General features: G+C 39.9%; 1 protein-coding gene across 1 annotated transcript in view; it reads left to right on the forward strand.

Moving 5' to 3' along the window:
- The window catches only part of VSTM2B (V-set and transmembrane domain containing 2B), a 32,428-nt gene that overhangs the window by 11,772 nt on the left and 5,570 nt on the right, over positions 1–15,086 (forward strand). The gene's annotated exons all lie outside the window — the stretch shown is intronic.

Consider the following 15,086-nt stretch of genomic DNA (forward strand, 5'->3'; position numbering starts at 1 on the left):
TGGGTAAGACAGCAGGTGAGGATATGGCATAACATGGTAGAAGCATCAAGAGGCAGTAGAGGAAGTGTACAGACCATCAAGAAAGGTGTGAACTGAATAAAAGGAAACTGCACAGGGAAGGGAGCAAATCCCACTAAATATGAACTCAATAAGACATCTGTTAAAAGTGGTAATATAGGTCACTGTCTTGCAAACCCTATTGCCTGAGTGGATCCATGGGCTTTCATGCAACTACTCATCTAAGTAAGGGTTCCCATTACTGGGCCCATATTAATAACCTGTAAAGCAATAATTAATTATCAATATATGCTTCTTAAATAAAATGTTATTGACCAAACATACTGAATGGATTTTGATGGAAAGTAGTCCATTTACCATAAATAATACAGTACCTATTGTAGAAAATATTTTACAACAAGAAAAACATGCGTGGTCACGGTTGGCTCTCTGGGAATATTGCCCTTTATTAAAGGAAATGCAAAGTGTGACAGTTGAGTGGCAGAAGTCAATCCTTCCATTGTAGCATTAACTATCTGTCCCACATATCTATTCCGTTTAGCAAAATTACACACCGTCTTATGTTGTTCTGGGTTTTGTAAATCACACTGATGGCACTATATAAATAATGTATGCCCAGTTATTTGCACTTTAAAAATGTGCACAACATCATTAGTAGAATGTTTGTAATGCCATAAGCCCCAAAACATTTCTAGTTATAAAAGACCTAATCCTACTCCTCATATATTATGTGGGGTTTTGTCATTAAATAAAAGCGGAAATGGTCCCAAACACAGGGTATATATTTGCAATCAGTTTTTAAGACGAGCTCCTGTTTATTTCAGTGGGCTGTTCAGTGTAAAAGTTGACGACATGATATGGACTACTGTTTGCTGGATAATTTGGGACTCCTCCTGTTCCCAGTGCAAAAAGAGTTTTCCCAGTAGTTTCAGTGTAGTGGTATAGGGCTTCCTGTGTACGATACTCCAGCAGTTTTAATTATAGGGTCAATTGCTGCCCTCAAATGTGCTTGCAGGGCTCTTCAGTGGGAGTCCCATGCAGGCATTCAAGGACAAAAACGTGGTCCTTTTTATCTTCTAATTGATTTTAAAGTGGATTAGATGTGGCTATTATAGACATTTTCTAAAGGATACGTAGTTCCATTTGACAGACCCAGATCTAAATGGGAAATCCATACTATGGGGGCTGTAGCAGGGGTGCTGGAACAATGTTTAGAGTGGGGGTGCTAATGGTGGAAACCATGTATTTGGTATTACTACTTCAAGCAAGAGGGGTGTGGTAGCACCCCAAGCTTCCCTACTTCCAGCATCACTGGCCTGTAGTTCGAAATAGCATGTAGTGCAAACTTCTGATCAGCTTTGTAAAGATAGAAGAGAACAAATCCAACGTTGTTGTAAAATTGTTGCATAATATGTCAAATATTAGCGTGTCAAATAGAAGATTATCTGTAATATTTAAACTAATATATAAAACAACAGAGCTGTGATCTAATGAGATTTAGAGAGATTATTGCTTGCCTGCCATAAAGGTGGATTATCTAAAGTATTTAAATCAATATGGAAATTGTTACTTAGGCTGTAAGTAAGGCAAGCCCTACTACTAAGATTACCTTTGGTAATAGCCATGTTGTAATACTTGGGGGTCATCTGTATGAGCCCCAAAATACAAAGAAGACCAAAATTAAACTCAATTTAAAAAATAAAAGTTAAACTAGAACTGTCAAATAAAATCAGGCTGAACAAGTATAACAACATGCAGAGCATTAAAGTTTTCAGACGTGCATCTGTGTTTGACTTTATTGTACTGAAGTAGCATTTAGTGGTCCTATGTGTATCACGGCTCCATTATCTAGGGATTCTACATTTGTCTATAAAACTGTACAGTACAAGAAAGTCCCTGCCCCAAAGAGTGTACAGTCTAAATAGACAAGGCCGACAAAAGGTGGAAGGGAGTAAAGATCAAGTGATTTGCCCAAGCTGTGGCATAGCTAGAAATTGAACCCATGCTTCCTGAATTTCAGTCCACTGCCTTAACAAGACAAACCTTACACTCTGATTAAGTGACAGACACATATAATCTACATATTTATCTCCTGAAAGACAAGTCGGTTGCATTGTCTGCACAACAGTCTTGTAAAGAATGTCTAAAAGGGGCTGCCCATAAGCTATGTAACACATTATGGGGTAGGTGGGTCCTTCGTTTTGCATGTTTCAGTGTTACAAGGGGGTAATCACCAAAAATGTGTCCCATAATTTATGGATTGCCCCAAATATGTGCCTATGTACTGGCTTTGGGGCAGATTTTAGATGAACCTGTGCTTTGAACATAGATTACAAATAGGAGCTTCAGAATTCCCTTTTATTTGCTTGATCTTTAGTCACAAAGTTCTGAAGCAGAAGCCTTTAAATAAAATAAACAAAGATAAGAATGTGGAACAAAAAGCTATTCTTCATTATGCTTGAAATGCTCGGAAGTACACTGCAAAACTCGAGCCTGAATGCAGAGATGGATTGTTCATAGTAGGGAAGCAAATGAGTGCAAAAAAAAAAAAAAAAAGCCTTTTCTGGCTGATGCTAAAGAAATCCCTGTTTGTGCCTTCTCTGTTGGAGCATATGTTCTGAGATAACATAGCCAATGAAAGCGCCTAATTCTGTACTCGTTGTGCATGCAGAACTCCCAGCCCCATAGGAGGGGAGTGCATATATGTAGACAGGCCTTGAGCTGGGATGGGCCGTGGAGCCACAAAGTTTGGATCAGAGAATCCACTGAGGTGAGAAGACGACGTGAGAGGACATTAGCGCCTGCTATGGGGACTGCAGAAGGCGTGTTGTCAGAGCAGGGAAGTTAGAGTGCTATAAGCACTTAGATTTGTTGTGATAGCCCTTTGTTGTGGTTTGTTGGAAGCCCTTTGTTCAGATTGGATTTGGGCTCAGTTTGAGACTGGAACTGGGGACAAAAACTACAGCTTGGGTCTAAAGCTCTGCTTTAGAGTTTAGTCAGGCTCGGGCTGGTCTGATGCATGTTAGTCCAAAGAGTTTCCAGTGGAGCTAATTTACCTTTATGCATCAGTTTGTCATACAGTAACTTGGAAAGGCAAACCTTGTAACTTTTTATATGGCTCAGTTTCCCCACTCTCCCATCTCCCCAATGTCTGCACCTGGTTCTTTCAGTGAGATCACACTCCACATTCCAAGAGGCTGACTATTGCCATTGCACAATGTAAATGAAATCTTGGTCATATAGCCTTTTTCCTATACCTGAAGTACGATATCAAGATACACTGGGCATAAATGAAATCAGAATAAGCTCCTAAATGTCACTGAGTGATAAAAGTGCAAAAGGAATTTCTCATTAAATACACATCGCTAATGTTTTAAAAGCTAGGCATATTAAGGATTCTCTTGGTTTCCAGTAGGGACAAGTGAGGTCAAGTGCTTTTTTGTAATGTGATATTGATTAGTTCATAGACTGGACAAAAGTAAGAACTCTGTTGCAATGTCTTCAGCACAAACGAGTTAGGCCAGGCTAATTATTGTGAAAAATATTATTTATTTAATTAGCTCTCACCTGCAATGCAAAAGTATACTAGCCTATGCCAGACTAGAACAAAGAAAGCTAGATGTTTATTTATATATTTTAAAGTATGTGTAAATTGTAATAAAGAAAAAGTATTAGAAAAGCAATGGAAACTGGGCTCCAGTTTCTTTTTAAATGTTTGGAGAGCCTTATCTATTGTGGACTACATTTTCAAAGAGCTTTCTAAATTGCATTTGCATCAATACTGCTTGCCCATGTATCCATTTATGAGTGAAAAATGGTCATTTGGAGGTCGAAAACTATGTGCCTAAATGTCTGTCTGTGTACCCCAGCATATGAGTTGCATGGTTTCTGTGCATGCAAACAAGAACACTTTGCAAATTTTGAAGGTACATGTCCGGTGGTTGTTTTGCAAAATCAGTCTCTAATGTGTAGAAGTTGTTCACAATCAGTACTTCTTGCAAGAGAAGCTGGTAATAGATAGTTGAGGACTCCAGTATACTGGTATAGCGTTAATGTATTCATTTTTACGGGGTGGATTGTATTGTAATATTTAGTATTGTATTCCCCTAATCTTTAAAGTGGTACACTTAAAATACTTTTATAACACCAGCACTGGGAGCCAAGAATGCAATAACCAAACCTAGTTATAAAGAGGATTATTATAGTGGGGTTTGTAGTTAAAAAGCAAAAGTATGACAGCATTTGCTAGAAAATGAGTCTGATAATAGTCCTATAAAGACAGTAGTTTGTCTTTACTTACCAGTCTGAGAGGACTGTGTTAGTAATAAGATGGCTTCATTATAGGTTTTAATTTAGCTCTTTTAAAGCAGTGAGTATTGTGACAGGTTCACAACTGCTATTTACTATGTGTTGTTAAAATTAGATAATGGCAAAGCAATTCTATGTGTCAGTAATAAAATGGGGGTGTCAGCAAAATAGTATTATTTGTCACAACAGCAGTTAACAACCAAGTATTTTGTGTTGCTAGGCTGTCATCAGTTGGGAGGCAATTGTGTTAACAGGAAAGTAGAGCAGTTTGACAGAACAGCAACTGTGTTCTGTGGAGAAGCTGGTGTGTTTGCAATACAGAGCTTATTGTGACCCAGTCGGAGAAAAGAAATTTAGTTATGATGTCAAGTGGTTACAATAACTTGCTGAGGCCTGCCCATATATTTGCATAGATTAGTGGTATGAAGCAGAATGTTCTTTTTGAATGTGCTAATGACAGGTGTTAACGTCAAGACTAATTGTGACAGGATTAACAATTAATTTGATGCCATCTTATATCTATCATATTAGTCAATTTTCAGACATACGCTAGCTTAGTTTAACTAAAACACATTTTACTTGCCTTGTAGATATAAAAAAGCTGTGTGCTTCCAAGTGCTTCTAATCTGAATCCTATTGGTTTTTTGTTTTTGTTTTTACTTCTTTCCATTTCACATAAAAAGATGGCATTCACTGTTATCCCTCTGCCTACACTTTTTCCCTAGCAAGTGTCTTGTTGGCTGTTTTTGTAAAAATTGTATTTCATAGCTCTCAATGGAAAGCGGTACAGCTACTTTCTTTTAATCCAGAAGAGGATGGTGGCTGTCCTTTTTGTCAGATTCACCAATGGAAAGTGTGTGCATACGCACAGGTGCACACATAAACTTTTATGAATGTATGTATGTATAGACAGAGGGAGGGTGATCTCTTCTTCCTAGAGACTGAGGTTCGCAGCTCTTAAAATATTTACTTTTCCCATGTAGACTGGGGCCTGAGATTTCAAGACTGCTCCTGAACCTCACTCTGTCTTATTCATGTAAAGTACTCTGCTAACACACCTAATACTTATTCTTTGACCTATGGAAGGGAGATAGTTATTGTCTGGAAAATCCCAAAGTAAAAGTACATTGACTTCAGTCATTCAGAAACTTCCAGATTTAAATGCCGATTAACAACATATAGGGATTTCTCCTGTGAAGTCAAAGCTACTTCACTGACAAGTGTTGGACCTATGAATGGTAAAACCTTGTTTGCTACCTAAGGCCCCACTCCTGTGAACACTTAATACAGGGCATAGTGTTTACTACTAGCTTACTAAAGTGAAGTTAAATTGTCATCTTTTGCAGTTTTGTTGTAAGCCTTACAATAGTTGGTGTTTCTCTTGAAGTCCAGCTCCTAGAGTCATCTGAACACATAAATATCCCAGCTTTCACTTTAAAAATAGTTTCTAGCTGTCATGGTTGCAGAGGAAAGTTTGAAAATGTGGCCCGAGTGCACTCTAAAAACCAGAAAGCAAGTAAAACCCCCCAAATGTACTGTTTATACAAAATCTCATTTTTAAATCAAAAAGAAAAGGAGTACTTGTGGCACCTTAGAGACTAACCAATTTGTTTGAGCATAAGCTTTCGTGAGCTACAGCTCACTTCATCGGATGCATTCAGTGGAAAATGTCGAAGATCTTTTTATATACACACAAAGCATGACAAAATACCTCCTCCCACCCCATTCTCCTGCTGGTAATAGCTTATCTTAAAGTGACCACTCTCCTTACAATGTGTATGATAATCAAGGTGGGCCATTTCCAGCACAAATCCAGGGTTTAACAAGAACGGGGGGGAGGGGAGGAAAAAACAAGGGGAAATAGGTTACCTTGCATAATGACTTAGCCACTCCCAGTCTCTATTCAAGCCTAAGTTAATTGTAACCAATTTGCAAATGAATTCCAATTCAACAGTTTCTCCCTGGAGTCTGGATTTGAAGTTTTTGTGCTGAAGAATTGCAACCATCATGTCTGTAATCGCGTGACCAGAGAGATTGAAGTGTTCTCCAACTGGTTTATGAATGTTATAATTCTTGACATCTGATTTGTGTCCATTTATTCTTTTACGTAGAGATTGTCCAGTTTGACCAATGTACATGGCAGAGGGGCATTGCTGGCACATGATGGCATATATCACATTGGTGGATGTGCAGGTGAACGAGCCTCTGATAGTGTGGCTGATGTTATTAGGCCCTGTGATGGTGTCCCCTGAATAGATATGTGGGCACAGTTGGCAATGGGCTTTGTTGCAAGGATAGGTTCCTGGGTTAGTGGTTCTGTTGTGTGGTATGTTGTTGCTGGTGAGTATTTGCTTCAGGTTGTGGGGCTGTCTGTAGGCAAGGACTGGCCTGTCTCCCAAGATTTGTGAGAGTGTTGGGTCATCCTTCAGGATAGGTTGTAGATCCTTAATAATGCGTTGGAGGGGTTTTAGTTGGGGGCTGAAGGTGACGGCTAGTGGCGTTCTGTTATTTTCCTTGTTAGGCCTGTCCTGTAGTAGGTGACTTCTGGGAACTCTTCTGGCTCTATCAATCTGTTTCTTCACTTCCGCAGGTGGGTATTGTAGTGTAAGAATGCTTGATAGAGATCTTGTAGGTGTTTGTCTCTGTCTGAGGGGTTGGAGCAAATGCGGTTGTATCGCAGAGCTTGGCTGTAGACGATGGATCGTGTGGTGTGGTCAGGGTGAAAGCTGGAGGCATGTAGGTAGGAATAGCGGTCAGTAGGTTTCCAGTATAGGGTGGTGTTTATGTGACTATCGTTTATTAGCACTGTAGTGTCCAGGAAGTGGATCTCTTGTGTGGACTGGACCAGGCTGAGGTTGATGGTGGGATGGAAATTGTTGAAATCATGGTGGAATTCCTCAAGGGCTTCTTTTCCATGGGTCCAGATGATGAAGATGTCATCAATATAGCGCAAGTAGAGTAGGGGCGTTAGGGGACGGGGGGGGGAAGGGGGTGAGAAAACCTGGATTTGTGCTGGAAATGGCCCAACTTGATTATCATACACATTGTAAGGAGAGTGATCACTTTAGATAAGCTATTACCCATAGGAGAGTGGGGTGGGAGGAGGTATTTTTTCATGCTTTGTGTGTATAAAAAGATCTTCTACACTTCCCACAGTATGCATCCGATGAAGTGAGCCGTAGCTCATGAAAGCTTATGCTCAAATAAATTGGTTAGTCTCTAAGGTGCCACAAGTCCTCCTTTTCTTTTTGCGAATACAGACTAACACGGCTGTTACTCTGAAACCTACCATTTTTAAATCAATCTCTTAATTTTGGGGTGCTGGCTCATTATTTTTGGATGTTTGGAGTTGGCGCTATAGCAACGTGACTATTCACAGAAGGAAGCACTAAGCCTAGTAGTAAAGTGTTTGCAGACTGGGTCCTAATTTCTTAACATTTTAACAACTACTAATGTGGTAATTTATTCTCTTATATCTTTTAAAGCTTATTAGCTGAAGATCAATCTTTCACTAATCTCACTAGTCTTTCCTTTTAAAAAGAATAGTGTATTTTATCCCACATTATCAAAGCTCCAGGGGGAAAATTAATGACATTATTGTTCTGTTAGCATCCTAGGCATACTGCTATAGGAAATTCTATAACTGGCGCACATTCACAGCAATATATTCTTATCTGATTTTTGGTGTCTTGGTTCCACATCATGGAGACTTGCTCACGGACACCAGAGCAGCAATCTATTCTATTAATTTACCATGACGAAGAACCTGACTGCAGACCCCAGAAGCGGAACTGTATTAGTTTATTTAAATTCAGACTGGTATAATAGTATTCTGGCTGTGCAAACAAATTCTCTGCCAGCAAAACGTTGTAATGCTTTAGAAAATAAACATTGAAGGAGCAGCCCAACATTGCTTCATGGCACAAGCTCACAGATTTCCCCCATTGCCTCTCTCCTCTCCTCCCCACCTAATCTGTTTATATACTTCTAATGCATCCATAATGGTAGTATTTAGCTCATAGTGATGCCCCATATTTAAGGCTGTGAATCTGTCACAGAGGTCATGGATTCCATGATTTTCCCTGACTTCCGTGACTTCTGCAGCAGCTGGTGGGAAGGGGCTCAGGGCTAGGGGCAGGGGATTGGAGGAGGGGGTGCTTACCTGGGGTTGGGGGGGCCTCCCTGCAGCTCTTAGGTGGCGGACGGGCTGGGGGGGGGTCTCTGTGCCGTGTGCTGCTGGCACCTGCTGGCCCCGACCCCGCAGCTCCCATTGGCTGCGGTTCCAGGCCCATGGGAGCTATGGCAGCCAGCGCTTCTGGCAGGAGCAGCAGAGGAGCCCCTGCCTTCTCCACCTAGGAGCTGTAGGGATGCAAAGCCAGATAGGGAATCCCGCCAACCCTCCCTCCCACAGCACCAGTCTTTTATCATGAAAGATGAACTTACAAATGTAGAACTATGTACAAAAAAAACCCTGCATTCAAAAATAAAACAATGTAAAACTTTAGAGCCTACAAATCCACTCAGTCCTACTTCTTGTTCAGCCAATTGCTCAGACAAACGAGTTTGTTTACATTTGCAGAAGATAATGCTGCCCACTTCTTGTTTACAATGCCACTTGAAAGTGAAAACAGGTGTTTGCCTGGCACTCTTGTAGCTAGTGTAGCAAGATATTTACATGCCAGATGTACTAAAGATTCATATGTTCCTTAATACTTCAGCCACCATTCCAGGGGACACACGTTCATGCTGATGACGGATTCTGCTTGATAACCATCCAAAGCAGTGTAGACCGACGCTTGTTCATTTTCATCATCCTGAGTCAGATGCCACCAGCAGAAGGTTGATTTTCTTTTTTGATGGTTCGGGTTCTGTAGTTTCCACATCAGAGTGTTGCTCTCTTAAGACTTCTGAAAGCATGCTCCACACCTCGTCCCTCTCAGATTTTGGAAGGCACTTCAGATTCTTAAATCTTGGGTCGAGTGTTGGAGCTATCTTTAGAAATTTCACATTGGTATCTTCTTTTCATTTTGTCAAATTTGCAGTGAAAGTGTCTTAAAATGAACATGTGCTGGGTCATTATCAGAGACTGCTATAACATGAAATATATGGCAGAATGTGGGTAAAACAGAGCAGGAGACATACAATTCTTCCCCAAGGAGTTCAGTCACAAATTTAATCAATGCATTTTTTTTTTAACAAGCGTCATCAGCACGAAAGCATGTTCTCTGGAATGACGGGCCGAAGCATGTGAGGCATATGAATCTTTAGTGCATCTGGCACATAAATATCTTGCGATGCCAGCTACAACAGTGTCATGTGAATGTCTCTTCTCACTTTCAGGTGACATTGTAATTAAGAAGTGGGCAGCCTTATCTCCCATAAATGTAAACAAACATATTTCTCTTAGCGATTGGCTGAACAAGAAGTAGGACTGAGTGGACTTGTAGGCGCTAAAGTTTTACATTGTTTTGTTTTTGAGTGGTTATGTAACAAAAACCCCTGCATTTGTAACTTGCACTTTCATGATAGAGATTGCACTATAGTACTTGTCTGAGGTGAATTGAAAAATATTATTTCTTTTGTTTATCATTTTTACAGTGCAAATATTTGTAATAAAAATAATATAAAGTGAGCACTTTACACTTTGTATTGTGCGTTGTAATTGAAATATATTTGAAAATGTAGAAAAACATCCAAAATATTTAATAAATTTCAGTTGGTATTCTATTGTTTAACAGTGTGATTAATTGCGATTAATTTTTTTGAGTTAATCGCATGAGTTAACTGCAATTAATCAATAGGCCTACTAAAAATAGCTGTGACTAAAATGTAGCCTTATCCATATTTCATATAAAAGCAAAGCATTCATCAAGACACCAACATCTTCCACCTGCTGAAGGAGCAAACAAAATAAAAAGTCAACTGCTTCACAGATCTAATTTTTTTTTACAAAAATATGATTTCTCACCAGTGTTGAACATATACCTTGTTCAGCCCTATACACAATCTCTGCAAAACCTTCTGTATCCTCTCTAATCAACCTCACCCCCCATATTTTTCCCTAACCCAGCACCATAGTACTGTGACGGGTGAACCTCAAAATGCTTTTTTAGATAAATACTGAATAGTCCAGATGCTATTTCAAACCTTATCTGACGTGTCAGAATCTTTGGGTCTGTGCAATTGGGCTGGAAATATCATTAGAATAATTTTTCTTGTATTTTTCCATTACAACTAGAGGATTGACATGATTAATAAGTACAGTGAGGCTATGCTCACATGCTCAAATAGATCTGGAGTAAGTTGAGGGGGATCTGGGTGTGATTGAGGAGACTTAAGATGATGATGGAATTTTGTAAGATCTCCCAGGACTGTTGGCAAATAAAACTAACTTCCATTTCTGCAAGGAGTTTGAGGTATAAATGTGTGGGCAGGTGGGAGGGGCATGGGGGATGGACTTTTTACTCTTTCAGGAATCCACAAAAACAGGAAATAAGAATATCCTTCACCCAAACATATATGAGGGTCTGCGGTGACCTGGTAAACCACAGCAATAGGCAGAAGACGGGAGAGAGAAGGACCACCGCTCGCATCCTCTTTCGCAGCTGCATAGTATTGTAAATCCAGTCTGATGTGAAGTAGCTTTCTCAAGACACCATAATCATGGAAGGAGAGTTAAAATTCTAAGTCATAAGCAGAAGTGTGCAATGGGTGAAAAACTCATTACCATCACTACTTCATGCTTCATCCCATGTGGCTCAATGTGAATGCATCCCATTCAGTGGTTTAAGAACGTGTGGGAGGACAGCATCCTATCAGCCAAATCTAGGCCCTGATTCTGCTTCTAGCTGCACGGTGGCGCTTATCTAGGATGTGCAGGGTCCAACTGTGCAGAGCCAGTTGGAAGTCAGGACTTTAAACTAGTGGAGTGCAGAGAGTTTAGTAGCCTTGCATGAAGCTTCATGTTACCAAAGGCTGGGAATAATTTTGTGACAATGGAGCACCTACTTCTAACTAGTGGTGTACGAGGATTTGGCTGGAAGATTGCATTAAGTTAATGAGTGATGTAGAAAAATCCCTCGGCACCACACTGAAAATGTTGTGCTTGCCAAGCAGTAGTAAAGCTGGGATACCAGCTGTGGGGCTGGAACTTTCAAAGACTCAGTGATAGTAAAGCAATACTGTGCTAATGTCAGTGTACATATATAAAGATGGAATTAGAGTGTATTCAGCTTACAGAATTACTTCTCAAACTGCAAAGTCATTCAAATGTAGTGTAGCCCATTACTGTGTGGCGTAATAATTTAATTAAAGGGATCATGTCAAGTTAAAATGTATGGGCTTCATTTTTCTTTTCATTTACACTGGTGTGAAACTGGAGTACTTCCAGTCATTTCAGTAGACTTACTCCAGATTTATATTAGAGTAAGAAAACAAAATCAGAGCCATTGTATTTGTTTTTATTACTAATAACATTTTAAATCCATCAGAATGAAATAATTGTTCATAACTAGTTCACTTTCCTCATTGATGCTGTTCATCTAACTTTTGCATTTCACTCAACTTGGACACTGAAACTAGACTGAACAATTTAATTTTGGATTCTAATGCACTATGCTGTTATGTCTCGGTTTCCAACATTTCAATGGAATATTCAGACTCCTAAATAAAACCCTCCATGCTGCCGTTTAAAAATAATTAACATTGATAGTTAACAACTTATAATCATTTATATCTGTATTAATTACAATAGCACCTACAGGTTCCAGCCAGGGTCAGGACCTCACTGTTCTGGTAATGACAATCCTATAATAAGACAGACCCAGCCCAAAAAAGAGAAGAGGAAGGATGAGAGGAAGAATATTTGGTTCTGAATTTTTTGACTCTGTTTTGTTTGTGAGAGTGCTTGTAGTGGTGTTGGATTGACACCCTGGAAAATGAAGGCCTCTGTTTCTCTGAGTCTACAGCATAGGTACATAAGTGACTGAGGTGCAAGTTCCCCACTAATGTGTCTCAAGCATGGCCTGCAGTGGCTGCTTCTGGGGTGAAAGAATAATTCAGTCTCCACAATCCATTCAGTCCTTAACCTCTTCAACAGTGAGTGCTGTTGACATGTACTGTGTGCAGGGAAATAACACGAGAGGGCTCCACGCTTGTGAAATTAGAGAGAACTTTTTACAGAGATGCTGCAACTGCAGCTAGCGTTCAATACGTGCACATAGACTAACTTCCTGGTGCCTCCTGCAATCTGTGCCCCTTCCTACAAATTCCATGCAGTTTGCTGCATCTTTCCATTCAGTAATGTTTGTTGCCTCTTCTGTGCAAGCATTTGCTGACTTGCTGGGACCAGAGGTTTCCAGTATGTAGCCCACCCATGGGAAACAGCCTTTACTGGCGGCCCACTGTGGCCTGTTAGGCCTCATAGTTCTTCCAATATAGTGGTCTTTGAACCAGTCATCTTGTTTTTGTTGTTGTTGTTGGTGGGGGACTTGTTTCTACCCTCTTGCTGCTTTTATTCTGTTGGTCCTCTGTATTTCTGTCATGCCAGCACATGGCTGTGGCTCGTTATAAATCCTCCTGGTCTTGGCCCTGTCTGGGTGTGCCAGCTGTCTGCTGCTACTCTGTAGTTGTCTTGGGTTTCATCTCCACTGCTGTACTGAATCTGTAGCTACCTCATACGATGCATATCCCACTATTATCTTTTGCCATTGCCTTGTGTGGCTCTTTGATGGTTGGACCCAGCCCTGCTTGTCTGTGTGTAATGGCCTCAGATCCTTGGTTCTATTGTTGTAGCAGGCTGCTGCTTAGCTTGGCATTCTCTTAAGAGCTTCTTGTCCTGGCAGTTGTTCCTCTGCTGGGCTGCCCCTCATAGGAAGCCCTGTCTTGGTCTTCTGATCCACCAGTCCCTGTGCTGGGCAACTATCTAGTCCCTGGAACAATGCATTCTGATGGTCCAATATTGCCAGGTAACGACCCTTTCTGATCTGTTTTGCTTTTACCATTGACCTCTTTGCTGCCTTTACTGCCCACTCTGCCTTCCCACTGCTTTGTGGGTACCCAGGGGAAGACATCTTGTGCTGAATCATTTGAATCCTGTTGCTTGGCTCGTCTCAGGTATACCTCCGTACCCAAGTGCGAAGTGTGTCTTCGTCTCACAATATCCGCACTTAATTTTGCTGGGATTATTGCTTAGTACTGCTCTTTGAAATTTCACATTTCTGTTTTGCAGGAAACTTTGACATTTTGAAATTTGTTTTCATTCCAAATTGGAATATTTTCAAAATTTCCAGCAAAACAGAAATTCTGAAGCAGAAGAAGAAGAAATGTTTTAAGCTTGTTTCAAAACAAAATTTAAATTTTTTTAAACTATTTCATTTAAATAAAATAATATTTGATATTTTTTATTTTTCCATTATTTCATGACACATCAATAGTTGTAGTATATAGTATGTCATGTTTTTCATGTACATTTGCTATATTATGCTTTCTCTTTAAACCACAAGTAATTAAATAGATTTTTAAAACATCAAACTTTTAAATATTTAGTTACATATGTTTGTATGATAGCAATAACATCAAAATAGCAAATATATATCTAAAAATAAAATGAAATTTCATCTTCCAAGTGTCTGCACTACAGAAGTAACTGCATAAAGACCGATACCACGGTCAGGATCCTCGGTACAGTAGTTTGCTACTTTCAAATCTGGATCAATCCCACAGTTCTTTCTCACGACAAAATCCTGAAAATCTGGGTCCAAGTACTGCTCAGTTACACCTAGGCTTGTCAAGTAACTTGTGGAAGTAAATTTAAGGGTCATCCCACTGACTTCAAGGGAGATACTTAGACTTACACTGATGCAACTGAAAGCAAAGTATGGCTCACTGAATTCAAGTAGCCTGTAATAATTGTTAAAAGCAGTAAGGAGTGTTGGCCAAGCTGAACAATTTGCTATAGCGGATCTTGTAAATTTACACTTATTATATATAGTTACAGATGATGGTTGCATGGCATAATAAGAGAAATCCTAACCAGGTGCTATTGGCCCCACTTCAGAATACCTGTGAAAAGACCAAATTTATAGATGATCAATTCTTAGCTGCTGTTTCAAGGGAATTTTTCCATTTATTAAAATTCTCCTTTTTCTTTTTCCTTAAATGAACTGTAGGAACCCTAGAAATCAAAGTCCTGTTTATTCACTGGCAGCAGTGCTCCTTTACCCAATCTTAGGTTTTAATAACATACAAAATATACTAGGCCAAATCCTCACCTTCGTGCTCTGCAGGTGTGGAGCTGGCTGAGCACCTGTGCCCTGGCAAGCTTTGCATAGCCATCAAGAGCAGCCACCTGCTTCAGAGGCAGAGTCTTAGGCTTTGCTGCAGATGGCCATATACGGTAACTGTGGAGCTTCTGTGGGAGATGATGAATCCTGTATGCCCTAGTTCAAGGGCTGGCCCCTCCAAAGCTGTTAGAGTGGTCCAGGCATGAGATGAGGCTGACAGTTTGGAAATGGGGCTGTCAGCTGGAACTCATGGTACCAGTGATTTAGATGCATATAATAAGTATAGAGATGTTGAAGTGGTCATGTTTTTACATGTACATTTGCTATATTATACTTGCTCTTTAAACCACAAAAAATTAAACAGATTGTTTAAAACCTCAAACATTTAACTATTTAGTTACATCTGTTGGTATGATAGCAATAAGAACAAAAAAATAGCAAATAGAGTGGCAGTAAAGGATGTGGTCAACTTAACAG

Source organism: Lepidochelys olivacea (assembly GCF_965140295.1).
Source record: "Lepidochelys olivacea isolate rLepOli2 genome assembly, chromosome: 12".
NCBI classification, from domain to species: domain Eukaryota; kingdom Metazoa; phylum Chordata; order Testudines; family Cheloniidae; genus Lepidochelys; species Lepidochelys olivacea.